The following is an 18,102-nucleotide window of genomic DNA, read 5'->3' on the forward strand; positions in this document are numbered from 1 at the left end:
CTCTACACCAATGACAGACTCACTGAGAGAGAAAGAGGGCAAATAATTCCTTTCACAATAGCATCCAAAAAACTGAAATACCTAGGAATCATCCTTATGAAAGAAATCAAAGACCTCTTCTCTGAAAACTATGGCACTCTGAAAAGAGAGATTGAAGATGACATCAGAAAATGGACAGACATCCCCTGCTCCTGGGTAGGAAGGATTAATACAGTGAAAATGGCCATACTTCCAAAACTGCTATATAGATTTAATGCAATTCCAATTGAAATCCCAGCAGCATACTTCATAGACCTCGAGAAAACAATCCAAAAATTCATTTGGAGCAAGAAGAGACCCAGAATAACAAAAGCAATTCTAGGTAACAGAGACATGGCAGGGAGTATCACAATCCCCAACCTGCAACTCTACTACAAAGCTACTGTGATAAAAACAGCATGGTACTGGCAAAGAAACAGACCTGAGGACCAGTGGAACAGATTAGAAGATGCAGAACCAATGCCAGACACACTCAGCCATCTCATCTTCAACAAAGGAGCCAAACATCCTCACTGGAGGAAAGATAGCCTCTTTAATAAATGGTGCTGGAAAAATAGGGCTTCAACTTGCCAAAGATTAAAACTAGACCTATATCGCTCACCATGCACTAATCTAAAATCAAAATGGATTAAAGATCTAAATATTAAAATAGAAACTCTGAACCACTTGGAACAGAGGTTAGGTAGAATCCTTGAAGACATCGGTGTAGGAAAAGATTTTATGAACAAAACCTCAGTTGCCCGTGAACTAGCACAAACAATCAACAAATGAGATCTCTTCTTATTAAAAAGCTTCTGCACAGCAAGAGAAACCACCAGCAGTGTGAAGAGACAACCCACAATGTGGGAAAAAATCTTCACCTGCTCTTCCTCAGACAAAGGTCTACTATCTTGAATCTATAAAGAACTTAAAAAGATCAGACCTCCCAAATTTAAAGACCCAATCCAAAAATGGGCATCTGAAATGAACAGACATTTCTCAGACAAAGAAGTAGAAATTGCAAATAAATACATGAAAAAATGTTCAACATCACTGGTCTTTCAAGAGATGCAAATGAAAACAACCCTGAGATTCCACTTCACTCCAGAAAGAATGGCTGCTATCATGAAATCAACCAATAACCAATGCTGGCGGGGCTGTAGGGAAGGAGGAACCCTGCTCCACCGCTGGTGGGAGTGTAGACTGGTGCAACCACTGTGAAAATCAGGATGGAGATACCTCAAAGAACTAGGACTGGAAGTCCCATTTGACCCCACTATTCCACTGCTGGGGATCTTCCCCAAAGAATTAAAAGAATCATACCACAATAATATATGTGCACCCATGTTCAAAGGAGCACAATTTGTGATAGCTAAAACTTGGAAACAGCCCAAATGCCCATCAACTGGAGACTGGATAAAGAAAATGTGGGTTTTTTTAATAATATGGAGTACTACTCAGCCATAAAAAAATGAGAAATTAGAGACATTTATAGCTAAGTGGATGCACATTGAGGCAATACTCTTAAGTGAAATAAATAGGACCCACATGTGTAAATACCGAATAGTTTCTCTGTTGTGAGAAACTGAAAGTTTAAATAAGGACTAAATGTATAATAGGTAATGTGAAATAGGAAGAAAAGGGGCAAAGGGGAAGGAAGTGGGAGGGCTAGGGGAAAGGATAGAAGGGAATGGGATTAATATGAGAAAATGGAAAACTAGGAACAAAATCTTTGTAAATAGGGAGGAATGGAGAGGTTGAAGGGAGGGCTGGGCAAGGCTGAAAAATAAGAGCCAAGAGAGACTGTGTAAAGGTGCAAATTTCCAATGATGAATGTCATTATATTGTATACCTAAAATGTACCAATGATTAGAATGAATAATCAATCATGTAAAATAGGAAGAAAAGGTCCAAAGGGGTAGGGGTAGTGGGAGGGGCAGGGGAAAGGAAAGAAGGGAAAGGAAAAAATGATGAGAAATGGAAAAAATGGAAATAAAGTCTTTGTAAATAGGGAAGGGTGGAGGGGGTGAAGGGAGGGCTAGGAATGGGGAAAAAATAAGAACGAAGATGCATTATATAAAGGTACAATTCCCAATGAGAAATGTAATTGTGTTGTATACCTACACTGTACCAATAAAAGAATTTAATACAAAAAAAAAAGAATTTAACAAAAAAAAGAAAATGTAAATTAATATGTTCTATCAAGTTGTGAAAAACATCAAGCTACTTATACTTAGTACAATATTAGCAAGGATGTAGGAAACACATATAGTCTTACAGTATGGGTGAAACACACGTGTGTTCAAATTTTAGAGGACAGTGAGCATATAATCAAGAACATTGATGGCTGGGGTGTGGCTCAGTGGTATATGCTTGCTTAGCATGTAGGAAGCCCTGCGTTTGATTCCTACACCACCGAACAACAATAAAAGCCTCAAAAAGGTTCATGTTGTTTGTTGTTTTAACCAATAATTCTGCTTCCTAAACCTTATTTTAAATAATTACAAGTTTACAGAAGTTTTTATATCACGACATTCATTAAAGTTTTATTTTGCAATAATAAATAAACAGGGTTTAGTGACACATTCTTACAGTCCCAACTACTTGGGTGGCAGAGGCATAAGGATCAAAAGTTCAGGGCCAGCCTGGGCAACCTTGTCTCAAAAATAAAATAAAAAGTGCTGAGGATGTGTAGCTCAGCACTCCCTGGGTTAAATCTTTAGCACTTCCAAAAAATCATTTTAATAATAATAATAAATACATGCAACATTATGCATCGATGTGGCTCTGTTGTTTTTTCCCTTCTTTTTTGCACCATCTGTGATGTCCCTTTTCCCTAGCTTTTCTATGATAACTGAACTGTTTTATGCAGCAACTATAGCACTACATTTTTAGACTACTCCTTTTGTCCCCTTGTTCTACTCTTGGAAAGTTGGCCTAATGAAACTAACTTGGCTCCAGGAAAAAAATATTTTCAAAAGAACTTCACCCCAGCATTATCTATAAAAGTGTTTTCCCCCTTCAAATATTCAACCAAAATATTAAAGAGGAAAAAGATGCTAAGTAGCAGAACACACCAAGTCAGTGGGATATTGTAAAGACAAGACAAAGCTGGAAAGCCAGAGAAATGCACACACAACAACAGACAGCAAAAAGTGATATACGATACACAACCCCAAACTCTCCAACAACAACAGTGTTACACACAGCAAATGCAAGAAGACCAAGACTGCACAACCAGTGTGGAGACCAAGGGTTTCCTTCCTTGCTCATCTCTGCTTCTGGACTTTCTAGAGTGAGGAGCTTTTCTTTTTAATTCATTAATTTTATTGGTACATTTCATTATACAATATGTTGACATTCATCATTGGGAATTTGTACCTTTACATACACTTTCAGTTTCTCACACCAGAGAAACTATTTGGTATTTACACATGTGTCCTATTTATTTCACTTAAGATTATGGCCTCAATGTGAATCTATTGAGCTATAAATGTCTCTAGTTTCTCATTCTTTATGGCTGAGTAGTACTCCATTTTACTAAAAAAATTACATCTTCTTTATCCAGTCTCCAGTTGATGGGCATTTGGGCTGTTTCCAAGCTTCAGCTATTACAAACTGTGCTGCTATGAACATGGGTGAGGAGGTTTTAACCAGAACAAACAGTAAGTTTTGTTTGTAAGTCCAAAACTTCTGTCTAGATTACCGTCCACCTCTAGGAAAGAAACTTTTTCTTTAGGTCAAAGACCTCAAGTTCCTCACCTCCACCTCCTGCTGCACCATTGAAGGCATGCTGAGCCGGGCCTGCACCCAACAAGGCTGCTCCTGACCCTGCAGTGCTGTGGAGCCACACAGCTGAGAAAGGGGGCAGACCCGGCTTATGACACAGGACATCAACACTGTAGAAGCCCCTGCTTGTGGAATGCCTGTGAAGAGACTCTCTGCTCATCTCTGAGACATTGCTTTGTGTTTCATAAGGTTCATTACTGAAGGATAGTTGTCCCACAACACACACATGCAAGTGCACACTCAATACCTTAAGTCAGCCCACATGTATTGAAAGACACATGCCCACCATACACATCAACACACCCAGACACAATCAGACACATCCAGACACAACCAGACATACTCAAACACATCAACACCCCAACACACAAAGACATGTCAGGCTGTGGTCTCCTCCCATATCTGTGTCCTCCCTGGTCCTTTCAATGAAATGAGAAGGTTGTAGTCAGGGTTTGCAAGGGAATAAATTTAATACAGGACACATAATTTGCAGGATTATTTTATAATATTCATCCAAAAAGTCAAATGCAGAGGAGTGCAAGAGATCTTCCCATGAGCTAGAGACCCAAAGAATCCAGCTGAGGACCTGGAACCCACAGCAATATCCCATACAAGTCCAACTGAAGGCCTAGAGCTCAAGGCAATGTCTCATGCAAGTCCATATCAAGGATCTGCATCAGGAAGGCCCAAAGGCCAGTGGTGAAAGCTAGAAAGTCTGCACCGGCAGAGTGAAGAATCTGTGCCACCAAGCTGAGGGATCTGCACTGGAGCCAGAAAGGGACACTCAAGGCTAAGACCAGAGCTCCCCTGATGAGAACAGCAGCTATTCCCCACAGCAGTGAGGACCTGAGCCCTTCTGACAATGAGAACAGCCAAGTTCGTTTCAGGAAAACTAGCCCCAGCAAGCTTCTCTAGGAAAATCAACAGCCCACGATCTTCTCCAGGTCTCTTTTTATGCCCTTGGCAACAATCCTCATGTGGGTCTTCCATATCCAGAACCACACTGACTCAGTTCAGCTGGGTGTTCCAAGTTGACCATTAGTTAATCCACCACAAAGGTCTCTTAAAATATGTCTCCCCCTCAAAAAAAAAGATATGTCTCCCAAGTTGAGTTTTTACTCTCTAAAGGCCCTGAATAATCATGCCCTATTCTTTGTCCACTGACCTTTCTGTCAAGAATCTGGGCAACATACAAGAATTTCCTTCGGGACATGTATGTTGACATAAACACGACATTCTCATCTGATGCCCCTTACAAAGGCCAGAAATTAAAGGGTTGAAGTGTATCTGAGCTTATACTAAAAAGAGTGAATGTTTGTTGGATGATGAAAACAACTGACTACACACAATAGGATGATAGATAATGTATCAAACCAAACATTTGAGGCTTTTAGGATTTCACACTTGGCATTGACTGACATCAAGTATTTAAACACAAATTGAATTAACAAAATATTCAACATATGTTCTCTTTAAACACTGTTAAATCAGATGCGACATCTAAAAGCTGATGCACAGGGTCTGTATCAGAGAGAGCAGGATGGGGCAGTGTCTTTCAGGAGGGGCCACAGCAAGACGCAGAAGGTGGCTAGCTTCACACTGTACTGGAGGCCTGAACTCTCAGCCCCCAGAGGAAGGATGATTAATGCCACCACCAAATGTGTGCCTACACCTAACCCTGACCTCATCAAACCCTGCTGCCACCATCTGCTGTTTTTAATTCCTCTGCAATATTTGTATTTGATGCCTCACTCCAACAAAGGGTGGGGGCTGCGTGCACCCTGGTTGGCTGGTTGGCCCAGCCAGAAGGCATCTGTTGCTTGCAGTCCAGCAGCATCTGCTACTATTTCTCACTTTCCCCAGCATGCTGTGAGATATGGTTTCTCCCAAAGGTGGCCCGTCCTCACGCATATCAATCCCGTCATTGTCCGCCGCCTGTTCCCACGGTGCCGCTCATTGCCATGCTGCTGGGCTTTGCTTGCTGGCTGTCTGTAACCCAAGATACTGTGTGATCGAGTTATGCCATTAGCCCTTTCCCTAAGCATTAGGACACTTGATTAAGCTCCCAGAAGGGCCAGGCCCAGTAAGGCTGGTCTGCTGGGCCAGGTGCCCACCCCCAGGATGATCAGATGCTCGGGACAGTTCAAAGAGCAGGGAGCACCCCTCAAGAGCTGTCCCCAACAGAACTTACTTCCAGAGAGGCAGGAATGGGTTTGGCAGGGCCAGTCCCCCTGTCTGGCTTTTCTTGTATTTTAATGTAAAACATTATAAGAGGATGTGCTATTTTTCTCCAGATTCTTGACCAGTCATCAAGCACCATCATAAAGCACATGTGTGAATGCCATTACTCAAGTGTCTGACTTCTAAACACTTTGCCAATGGGGTGCTGCCTGGCTGCTGACTATGCCTGCAGCATCCAAGCTGCCACCATTCCTGTGGGCCCACACATTCAGGAGCTTCTGGTGGGAGCTTCCAGAGCTCACGTCTCTCCTTCATCCTGAAAGCTGCTTCTCTCTGCAGCGCTGTCCTAGTCATGGCATGGATGAGAAGGCTGTGGAGGGAGAAGAGAAGGCAGAGGTCAGCTACAGGGGGCCTCGGGAATGTCACCTAATAATTCCAGGGCAAATGCCCAGACAAACGGCCAGGTGTGAAGATGGCCCCGGGTGCACTCCAGGTCTCAACACCCCCTTGCTCTAGGGTGAATCTGAGCCCAAAAGCCCTGAGCTCCATCTCTACAGGATGCGGGTGACATAAGAGCGAAGCTGTGGCTGCCCACATGCTCCTGTCCGTGTCTGTGTGGCAGCTTTGTTTCAGACCTGAGGTTCTAAGGCCACTTGGGTGCTTTACAAACAACAATAGAATATAAAGTAAATGTTGGCCAGGAAAAGATTTTCTTATACTAAGAAATGTAATCCTCGTAAGTAATGCCATACCAAATATTCAGAATGGTGGATATGGTGGATATCCTGAACTTGTACACTACAGGCAATCTGTTGAGTGAGGACACTTATTAAATCCCCAGAATATGAATAATTAAGTCATCCTCTGCTCACCTGGAGCCAGCACATGAGTAACAAGTGCGGCTGGACAGGTCCAGCACTTGCCGGCCCCAGGCCACTGATGGAGCAGCACCCATGCCTAGCCCAGGCTTCCCCTTCAAGACTCTGCCATCACCCAACAGGGATGAAGAAGTAATCTGTGAAATGCGAGGGTGGCACCACAGTTAGATTGCACCCATAGAACTTGTCCCTGACAAAGCAATGTGAACATCACCTCTCTGCTTAGGGAAGCATGAGCGCTCAAGGCCTGAACTGTAGGCCAAGGGCCTGGGAGTTTCCCAGCTTGCTGAAACACCTTCCCAGGCCTCCATGCTGACTAGAGTGTCATAATGCTGTTTTTAAGAAGTGGTTCCTACCGGTGGTCATCTTTGTAAAGTTCTCTGATGACACACCCAAAGCACATGCCAGCCAAGGCCTTGGTGGGCACCTGAGCTGGTGGCCAAGGAGCCCTGCAGGAGCCAGCGATCCTCCAGGGGCTGTGCTGCAGCACCTTCCTGTGAGGGGCATGGGAGACAAGCTATGTTTCTGTGGTACCTGCCTGACAAACCAGCCATGTGGCCCCCCATGTGTCATTATTCACAGTTTACCCAGTCCCAGTAGATGAATGTGATTGCCGAAGGAGACACACAATCGTGGCAATGGACTCAGACCTGGCTGTTCCCCCCAGCCTGGAGGTCCTGGGGAAAAGAAGCTCTGGTCCCTGGTGCTCAGGCCCCTCAACCTTCTTCTAGGATCCCTTCCCACACTTGTAAAACCATATTCCTGACAAACAAAAAATGCAGCTTTCAGGACAGATCTGAGCCCCAGAAAAAGATGAAGTTCAGGTGATGTGGCCCCTCTAGCTGCTGGAGTCCGAACATGAGCGCTGGGAATTGTTACAGGAACCCCAGGATGGCAAAGCCAGAGCAATTCCCACTCTGGAGCCTGTGGTCTCTGCCCCATCCCCATTTCCCAGCTCCAGGGCTCGGGTCTGCTATTTGTGTGAGGTTCTTGAAGCCATCATGGTTCCTGTTATCAGCCACACCTCACAGACTCCACCAGCCTGTAACAGTGGAGAGGAGGGGACAGAACCCTACCCCTTCCCAGGAACTGGGCAGCTGCATCCCTAGGCGTTTCTTCAGCCTGTACTTTGGCACTCAAGGCAGAAAATGCCATGGGGAGACATTTTTTCAGACACACAGGAGGACTAGTGGTAGATCTAGGATACACTGGGCAATGGGGCCACCAGCAGATAGTGGTCACCACCATTGAAGTGCCCATACCTTGGGTCTGAACCTCATCTGGGGACTTGTCCTCTGCTTAGCCCAGGGGTGAGAATCCTTCTAGGAAATGATGGTCCCAGAGATGAAGAATACTCTTTTCATGTATTAATTGGCCATTTGTACTTCTTCTTCTGAGAAGTGTCTGTTCATTTCAGTTGCCCATTTTTTGATTGGATCTTTATTTTGAGGGTGTAATTTTTTTTGAGTTCTTTACATATTCTTGATGTTAGTCCTCTGCCCAAGGAATAGCTGGCAATTTTTTTCCATTCTTTAGATTGTGTGAAACTCCCTGTTGCTTGTTTCCTTTGCTGTGCAGGGGCGTTTTAATTTGATATAATCCCATTTGTTGATTCTCAGTACTATTTCTTATGCCACTGGGATCCCATTCAGAAAGTCTTTGCATACTCCTATATCAACAAGAGTTGCACTTCAATGAAATTGAAAGGGAAGCAATACTCCTGAATTCATTCCTGGAAACAAGCATCACCTTGATCCCCAAAGCAGAGAAAAACCCAACCAAAAGAGAGAACTATAAGCCAATCTCACTAATGAACACAGATACAAAACTCCTTAATAAGATACTGGCAAATAGAATGCAGAAGATCATCAAGAAGATCATACACCCTGATCAAGTGGGATTCATCCCAGGGATGCAGGGATGGTTCAACATACACAAATCAATCAATGTAATACACTATATCAATAGAGCCAAGGACAAAAACCATATGATCATCTCCATAGATGCATAAAAAGCATTTGACAAAATCCAACATGCATTTATGATAAAAACCCTACAAAAAATTGGAATAGATGGTCTCTACCTCAACCTGATAAAAGTCATCTATGAAAAACCAATAGCCAATATCATACTAAATGGTCAAAAACTGAAATCCTTCACACTAAAATCAGGAACAAGACAAGGATGTCCACTATCACCACTCTTGTTCAATATAGTTTTGGAAACATTAGCCATGGCAATTAGACAAGAGGAAGAAATAAAAAGAATAAATATAGGAAATGAAGAAGTCAAATTGTCATTATTTACAGATGACATGATACTCTATATAGAAGAACCCAAGAGCTCCACCAAAAGTCTTCAGATTTAATAACCAAATTCAGTAAAATAGCTGGATACAAGGTCAACACACAAAAATCAATAGCTTTCCTCTACACAAATAACAGACTCACTGAGACAGAAATAGGGCAAACAATTCCTTTCACAATAGCATCCAAAAAACTGAAATACCTAGGAATCAACCTAACAAAAGAAATCAAAGACCCCTTCTCTGAAAACTATAGTAGTCTGAAAAGAGAGATTGAAGATGATATCAGAAAATGGAAAGACAACCTTTTCCCCTGAGTAGGAAGGATCTACATAGTGAAAATGGCCATACTTCCAATGTTGCTATATAGATTCAATACAATCCCAATTGAAATCCCAGCAGCATACTTCATGGACCTTGAGAAAACAATCCAAAAATTCATTTGGAACAAGAAGAGACCCAGAATAGCAAACACAATTCTAGGTAAAAGAGACATGGGAGGGTGTATCACAATCCCCAACTTGAAACTATACTACAAAGTTACTGTGATAAAAACAGCATGGTACTGGCAAAGAACTAGACCTGAGGACCAGTGGAACAGATTAGACGATGCTGAAACAATTCCAGACACACTCAGCCATCTCATCTTTGACAAAGGAGCCAAACACCCTCACTGGAGGAAAGATAGCCTCTTTAATAAATGGTGCTGGAAAAATAGGGTTTCAACTTGCCAAAGACTAAAACTAGATATATGTCTCTCACCATGCACTAAACTAAAGTCAAAATGGATTAAAGATCTAAATATTAAAGCAGAAACACTGAACCAGCTGGAACAGAGGTTAGGTAGAACTCTTGAAGACATCGGTGTAGTAAAAGATTTCATGAACAAAACTTCAGTTGCCCGTGAACTAGCACAAACAATTAACAAGTGGGATCTCTTCTTACTAAAAAGCTTCTGCACAGCAAGAGAAACCACAAACAGTGTGAAGAGACAACCCACAATGTGGGAAAAAATTTTCACTAGCTGTCCCTCAAACAAGGGTCTACTATCTCAAATCTATAAAGAACTTAAAAAAAATCAGACCTCCAAAATTTAAAGATCCAATCCAAAAACAGGCATCTGAAATGATCAGACATTTCTCAGACAAAGAAGTAAAAATGGCAAATAAACATATGAAAATAAGTTCAACATCACTGGTCATTCGAGAGATGCAAATGAAAACAATGTTGAGATTCCACCTCACTCCAGAAAGAATGGCTGCTATCAAGAAATCAACCAATAACAAACGCTGGTGGGGCTGTGGGGAAAGAGGAACCCTGCTCCTCTGCTGGTGGGAGTGTAGACTGGTGCAAGCACTGTGGAAATCAGTATGGAGATACCTCAGAGAACTAGGACTGGAAGTCCCATTTGACCCAGCTATTCCTCTGCTGGGGATCTTCCCCAAAGAATTAAAAGAATCATAGCACAATAATATATGTGCACCCGTGTTCAAAGGAGCACAATTTGTAATAGCTAAAACTTGGAAGCAGCCTGACTGCCCATCAACTGGAGACTGGATAAAGAAAATGTGGTTTTTCTATAAAATGGAGTACTACTCAGCCATAAAAAGTGAGAAATTAAAGGCATTTATTGCTAAATGGATGCACATTGAAGCGATACTCTTAAGTGAAATAAATAGGACATACATGTGTAAATACCAAATAGTTTCTGTAGTATGAGAAACTGAAAGGGTAAATAAGGACTAAAAGGTATAATAAATAATGTGAAATAGGAAGAAAAGGGGCAAAGGGGAAGGGGAAGTGGGAGGGGTAGGGGAAGGGAAAGAAAGAAATGGAATTAATATGAGAAAATGAAAAGATGGAAACAAAGTGTTTCTAAATAGGGAGGGATGGAGGGGTTGAGAGGAGGGCAGGGGAAGGGGAAAAAATAAGAACCAAGAGAGATTATGTAAAGGTGCAAATTTCCAATGACGAATGTCATTATTTTGTATACCTAAAATGTACCAATAAAATAAAAATTTTTTAAAAAGGAGTTGCACCATTTGTATCTTTCAGTAGATTAAGTGTTTGAACATTTATATCTTTGATCCATTTTGATTTCAGTTCAGTACATGGTGAGATATGTGGATCACCTGGCAGCCCGTGCAAGGACAGGCGGCATGGGCCGGTGTGATGGCTCCAGACCAGGCATGCGCGGCCTCCACCTCCAGCGCCGCCACCCACGAGGCTCCTGCAGAAGAAACAGATCACTCACTGCCACACACTCTCCTAATCGCACTCTCACTCTTGTCCTCACACCTTCTCACTCTCACGTTCGCATGCACTCTCGCCTCCCACGTTCTCACACATCGTCTCACCTTCACACCCGCACAATCGCACCTCCGCATCCTCACGGTCACAGTCTCACACACTCACTGTCACTCCTTCTGACTCCCACGCTCACAGCCTCACTCTCAGGCCCGCCCTGTCACACAGTCTCACACTGTCTCTCACACTCTGCCACTCTTGCATTCACACACACGCTTATTCTCACACGCATTCCCATCTCATCCTCTCATACTCTCACTCACACTTTCTCACTCTCGCACACCATGTCACTCTCACTCTCAGATTCTAACTCTCACAATCTCACTCTCACACTCGCTCATTCTCATACTCACATCTCGTCATGTTTGGGATGGGAAAGCTCCTCCTCCTCCTCAGTCCCAGTTCAGGGTCCACAGCAGGTCCACCACCCATCTTGGATTTCATAGATGTTCTTCTCTCTTGCCCACATTTCCCCAGTGGGACAGGCTTTGACCTGTAGTTCCATTAGTCCTGGCTCTAATACCCACCCAGCCTACCCTGACCATAGAAGTCCCCAGGGCAAGATAGGTGACCACAACAGAGGACCTCGGCTCAGGGTCAGGGTCCAGCACTATCAGGCTAACCAGGAAAGTACTGATCAAACCCACAGCCAGACTCAGAAATTGGCCTTCAATCCAAGCTGTCATCCTGGCCAGAAAGAGAGCAGCACTTTAAGATCGGGAGTGATTTGATACTGATGTGTTTCTCATTGCCTCACCTTTTCATATTTCAGTCATCTGAAAAGGGATTTCCTGAGAAATGTCCTCTCCATGACAATGCACACCTACAGCAATTTTGCCACAAGAAAACCTGGCAAGGCACCTTCATCCCTAGCAACAAGGAATATAAAACCCAAATGCATTTGCGCACCCTCTCATCTTGTTTGTGCCCCTCAAAGTGTCAAGAGGTAGGAAATACTCAGTCTCCACAGTCCAAGGAAGACTCAGCAGCATGAGGACCATCTCACAGGGCAACAGGTCACCACCACATCAGACTGAAAGCCTGGCCCTGGGGGCAGAGCCTGCTAATGTTTCTTAAGGATTTCCAAACTTTATCTTTAAAAAACTTTCATTTACATAACTTTTCAAAACATCCTGCTTGGCACACTTTGCTTTAAGAAGGGTGGTTGGTGAGTTGTAAGTCCAAGGCTCTGAGATGGGCACGAGGTTCACCCTGTTCTCTCCGTAGCCTACAGGGGTTGGGCCACTATGGTGATCTGCACTGGGGAGGCCACAATGCAACATTGGCTGACACCTTTCCACCTACACTCTGCTCTGCTTGTAAAAATGGTCTGATTCATCCTTGTACATTCCAAGGGGGTGGGAAAGGAAATAGTTTTACAAAACTAGTGTTTGAGTGGGATAGGTGATACACAACACAAGGACGTTTCTGAAGACAAAGTAGAGAGTCACAAAGCTGACTTTGGAAGAAAACTTTTGGTTTCCATGAGACCTGGCACTTTCATTTCTGTGCATGCTGTTTTTTAATTAGAAAACCTTGGCTTCTCTGGTGCCAACAAGTCTTGGCTCCATTCCATGGCAAGAGAGGACATGTCCTTCCAAACAAGGGCTGTTAGCTCTGTCAATTCACTTGGGTTGAAAAGTCCAAGGCGGACAAGGAAAGAGAGATACTGAGTGCTTGCTAACAGATAGACCTCAGGAAAACACTGATCCCTGAGACTCCTGGGAGATTCCCAAAAATAATCCTGATCCTCAGGCAAGAGCAGGGTGGGCTGCCTTTGCTTGGTTGTACCTTCAACTTTAGGATGATGTAGTGGACTTGACTCAGCAACGGTGGCCCCTTGTTTCGGATAAAAGGAAACAATTCTGAAGCTCACATACACAAAGGGCCCTGTCAGCCAGGTCCAAATGCTGTCCAGAGTGTTTCCCTTTGGTCCCTGGGCACGAGCTGCTTTTCAATGTTACAGTAGATGCTTGGAAAATGGAGTAACAGTGTGTGTTGGGGCAAAACATGGAGGACATTGCTTGTCTGATCTGCAGCCATTCCCAGGTGTTGGAACCAAGGCCACATGTCAAGCCAAGTGCCTGGAGAAATGTCCACGTTATGAGGGACAAGCAAGTTCCCGTAATTGATGCTCCCGACAACCCCACCCATCCCTATAGACAGGATGCATTCCCCACTGGAGGGATGCACCCCCCACACCAGGAGGGCTGGATCCCCACTGAAGGGGCACGCATCAACCCTTGATGCACTTTGCTCTGCAACATCACAGAAATGTTGTGGCTCTGTCCCTGCTGGCAGACACCAAGTCACCCTTTCCAGCCACTGGTACATCTTCCTGCAAGTGACATGCTTCTGGAAGCCAGGCAGCTGCAGATCCAGAACTCAAAAGCACCAGGGCACCAAAGTGTTCTTGCTGTCCTCCCTGGGAAGCAGGGATATACTTCCTTAGATCAGCCATCTGAGCAGCCTAGAAACTGCAATGCCTCTGCCAGCACATGGTGCAACCCCTGCCATGCCCCCTTCTGGTGCTAAGTGACCTTGACAGACCTTCCTGCTTTGGGACTGGTGAGGGCCTCTTCCCTAAGAAAGTGATTGTGTGTCCCAGGGATGGTGATATGCAATGGCTCCAACATGAAAGAGGTACTCAGGTGTCTGGGACCAGGTGGGCACAGAATGCAGCAACTGTACAGCAGAATGCTGTCCCCCAGCAACTGGAAGCCACATGATGCAGCCCACCAACTTTCAGCACCTCCACCTCCTCCAGGGCCTGGATTCCTGGGGCAAGGACATCTTTACTGCAGCCACAGGGACCATGCAGGCCCTTCCCTCATTCTTATCCACTGAGCACGTGCCAAGCAGTCTGTACCACTGTCTTCTGTGATCCTCATGATACCATGAGATGTCTTGGCCCCTGTCACAGAGTAGGGACGTACAGCTAAATTCACACAGCTCTAAAGGCTGAGGCAACTGGAACTTGGCCCTTCCTCCCTCCACTAAAACTGCTTTGTGCAGAGCTCTGTCCAGCCTCACAGGCTATCCAAATGAGTTAAACAAACGCACTGAAAGATGGCCTTGCTCCACCCATTGTCCCATCCACAGCAATTGTGGCATCTTAAGTGAATGCTGTACCAACCATGTATAGAGTATAAGTTGACTTATCTGAAGTCTGCATTTACAATTCATTTCTACCTGTGTGGATAGCAAGGAGATCAGGAGAAGAGCAGGAGAAGCTTTGAACAGAGGGAAAGAAGAAGCAGGTGGATGGTTTTGCTGGTGGCCACAACAGGGGAAACACTCTTGGGAAACCCAGTGTATTCCTGAGAGTCTGTCCAAAGACAACTCAATCAAACTGTTCCTGGCCGAGATCAACATGGCTCCTCTCCAGCAGCAGAGAGATGATAGGGATCACGTGGATATCCTACTTGTTTTCCTGTGTTTCCATAATAACCAGAATACCTGATAAGTGTTCAGATTCTCAATATTAAAGTATCAGGTCAATGTTGAAATCTTACTGTGAGTCAATTGGAAACTGGCTTTCCAGGAAAAACTCTGCATGCCCTTCCAGCTCTGTGACCTGTTGCTGCTGTATCCAAGCTTTGCTTAGAATCCCCAGGGTTGTGACATCTTGCTGAAATTCAGCCTTCCTCACCATTGATGGGTGCTCTCCAGCTGGGTTAGAGATGAAGATGGATCCCAGCTTGACCTCCCACCTCACCTGCACAGAGCTTCCCTAACCAAGGAATACCATGGAGATGTCACTACAGCATGAAAACCACCTGCACTCAGGAGCCCAGTGCCCTGACACAATGAATGACAAATTGTTCAAACCAAAAAGCTGTTAGAATGAGAACATTGCTCCCCAAAGCAATCCACAAGGAAGTATTATACATTCCCACACCCAGTGCTTTCTGAGGTTATGGGCAGTGTCTCTGATTATGTATGTGGGCCCCTGGCAAGCAGTCAGAAACCAGAGACCAAGATCCCCCTGACATCACAAGTAACATGGCTCCTCTATTTCTGCCACCCAATGTAAGGATCTAAATTCTTGACCCAGTAAGCTCCTTGAAAAGTAAATCCAGACTCTTAGTTGAAATTTCCAAGTAAACCAAAGCAGAATGTCACCTCTCTGTGTGCTAAATCTAAAATACAATGTAAGGAACTGTGTAGCCATGATGCTGTTAGCTGTGAATTTCAGAACTCCTCTACTGCCCTTGGTCTCCAGCCATGAGCAACATTAGCTAGCAAAGGCAAGCCAGCAGCACATAATTACCCTTGAAAAGTCATGGGAATCCACCACTCATTTGTCTGTGGCAGGATGGATACCACTGAGAGCCAGGTGGGCCCATGGTTTAGCTGAGCAGCCAGGATAATAACTTATGGGAAGGCAGTATAAGCTCATAACAGTGTGAAATCTTGGCCTGTGGAAGCAGTGCTGGGGGGTTGGGGAGCACATGGTGAGCATTTTACCAATTCAGTTTTTTGTCCGTGATGAAAGTCATGGACCTCGTAACTAATAGAGAAAACCCTAATAGTGTAATGTAGCATTTCCCATCTTTTAAATTGGCTGACTACATGTCCAATAAGTGCCAAGTATGTGCCAAGAACTGTGCAAGAGTCAGAGAAAAGAGATTAAAGATGTCACATGGGCCTGGTGGGTTCAGTCTGAAGAGGAGACAGACACATCAGCAGTCCTGGTGGAGAAGCATTAACCCCCTGCTACACCATGGAATGTGCACTTCCTGTTGGGAGGGGGCACCGAGACTCGAGAATGAATGGGACTTTCCTAGGGTCACAGTGTGTCACCCTCAGGCCATCCCTGACTCTGCTGAAAGTTGGATTGAAGTCAGCTGGCCCACAGCAGTGCTTCTCAACCAAGAGCATAAGAGTCGCCTGGGCATGATGCCTGTGTCCTTGAAAGGTGCTGTGGTTCCTTTTGTGCACAGTGCAAGGTTGGGAGCTGGAACTGTGAATCTATGCTCTTTTAGAACTTTCAGCCCTAGCCAGGAAAACCATGGAAAACCCAAGGATATGAGATGAGGAAAATAAGAAGCAGGGGACACATCTCATTCCTCATTCTTGTATCTCTTTCCTCTCCCTTTACTTCTTCCTTCTCTTACATTTGTCTTCATGTAAAACCATATCCAAAATGTGACACACCCCAGCAAAGCCCTTACTGAAGATGTGGGCAGAGTCTTTTCTTTAGTTACCTGCAGAAGACATGAAGAAGCTAACTACGAATGGTAGCTTGGGACATGCATTCTGGTCTGCTTCCAAGCACTGGAAACAGAGGTCCTGTCTGCAGCCAGCTGCTCCTGCTGGTCCAATGCATGAGGCCAGCCTGGGGCCTCCCTAGGGTTGTGGTCGCCACAGCCCAGTATGTCTTTGTCACTACTGTGGGACAAAAATAAAACTTCATGCCAATAATAAATAGAATTTCTTTTTTTGGTACATTGCTGCCACACAAAGATTTATCTTAGGTTGGCTGAGGAGCTCAGAACCCTGATCCTGTCCTAGCTGACCTTAGGAAGGTCCAACATGCTCTGTGTTGTGTGTGATCTCTGCCCAAAAGAGAGCCTCAGTGCCAGGGTTGTTAACCATGCTAATGAGCCAACAGGCAAGTGTCTGTGGGAAATGCTATAAATGTTCCTGTAGATGTCTGGTACAGGATCCTGCCCTGCAAGAGCTTGTGACCTGGGGAGTCATAAGCATGCACACACACACTGCCATACAGGGCTGTGTGAAACTGCTGCTGGCCTCCAGTGGAGCACACTGCAAGCACTCGAGGGTCTCAGCAGAGGAAGGGTCTCTGCCTGAGCGTCAGTAAGCTCTCCCATAAATTCATTCACATCTTGGGCTCATCTGAGCTACAGAAAATAGATAAAGTTTGATTTAGCGGACAGCACTTTTTTCTGGGCAACATAAATGCAATCAATGAGAACTGACCCTGGGCATGTCTCTACTAAGTACTTTTAGGTGTATTCATTTCCTTTGTCCTTCACAGCAGCCCTGGAAAAAACCACCATCTCCATTTTTCAGAGCAGAAAACAGGTCCCAAGGATTTAAATAACCTAATGGAGGAAGTAGTAGTGGAGTTTGTCAGAACACAGGTGGTGAGTCCCTCCAGAAACTCCCAGTCTGAGCTTACAGGGCCCCACAACAGCCCACCCCACCAAGCTTCAGATTAGTAATCTAGGTGTTTCTGTGTCCAAGCCCAAGAACTATGAGAAAAACAGGACTCCTTAGCTGCTACAGACCAGGCCCTGTGTAAATGCCACAAAGCCAAAGAGCTTGCTGCTCCCAGGCCCTTGCTCCAGCCATCCCTGGTGAGAAGTCTCAGTGGCCATGCAGCCCTGTGCACAGAGGTGACCTGGTTAATCAAGTCTTGGGTATGGCTGATGCACTAAACTGCTATTGCTCAATAGCTGCCCCCTCCAGCAGCTAAATTTGCCCTGATCCACAAAACAGTAAAACATTTTAATATAAAAACAAGGTTCTATGAGGAAAACAACAAAAGAGCCTTTATGTTCTTGATACACTCTGATAAACCTGGAGAGTTAAAGAAGAATTACATCTATATTGGAAAATGATTATTTATTATAAAACAAGATCAATGGGAAACTG

Source organism: Heterocephalus glaber, unplaced genomic scaffold (assembly GCF_053883595.1).
Source record: "Heterocephalus glaber isolate CG9 unplaced genomic scaffold, H.glaber_assembly_v1.0 deba00001610, whole genome shotgun sequence".
NCBI classification, from domain to species: Eukaryota; Metazoa; Chordata; class Mammalia; order Rodentia; family Bathyergidae; genus Heterocephalus; species Heterocephalus glaber.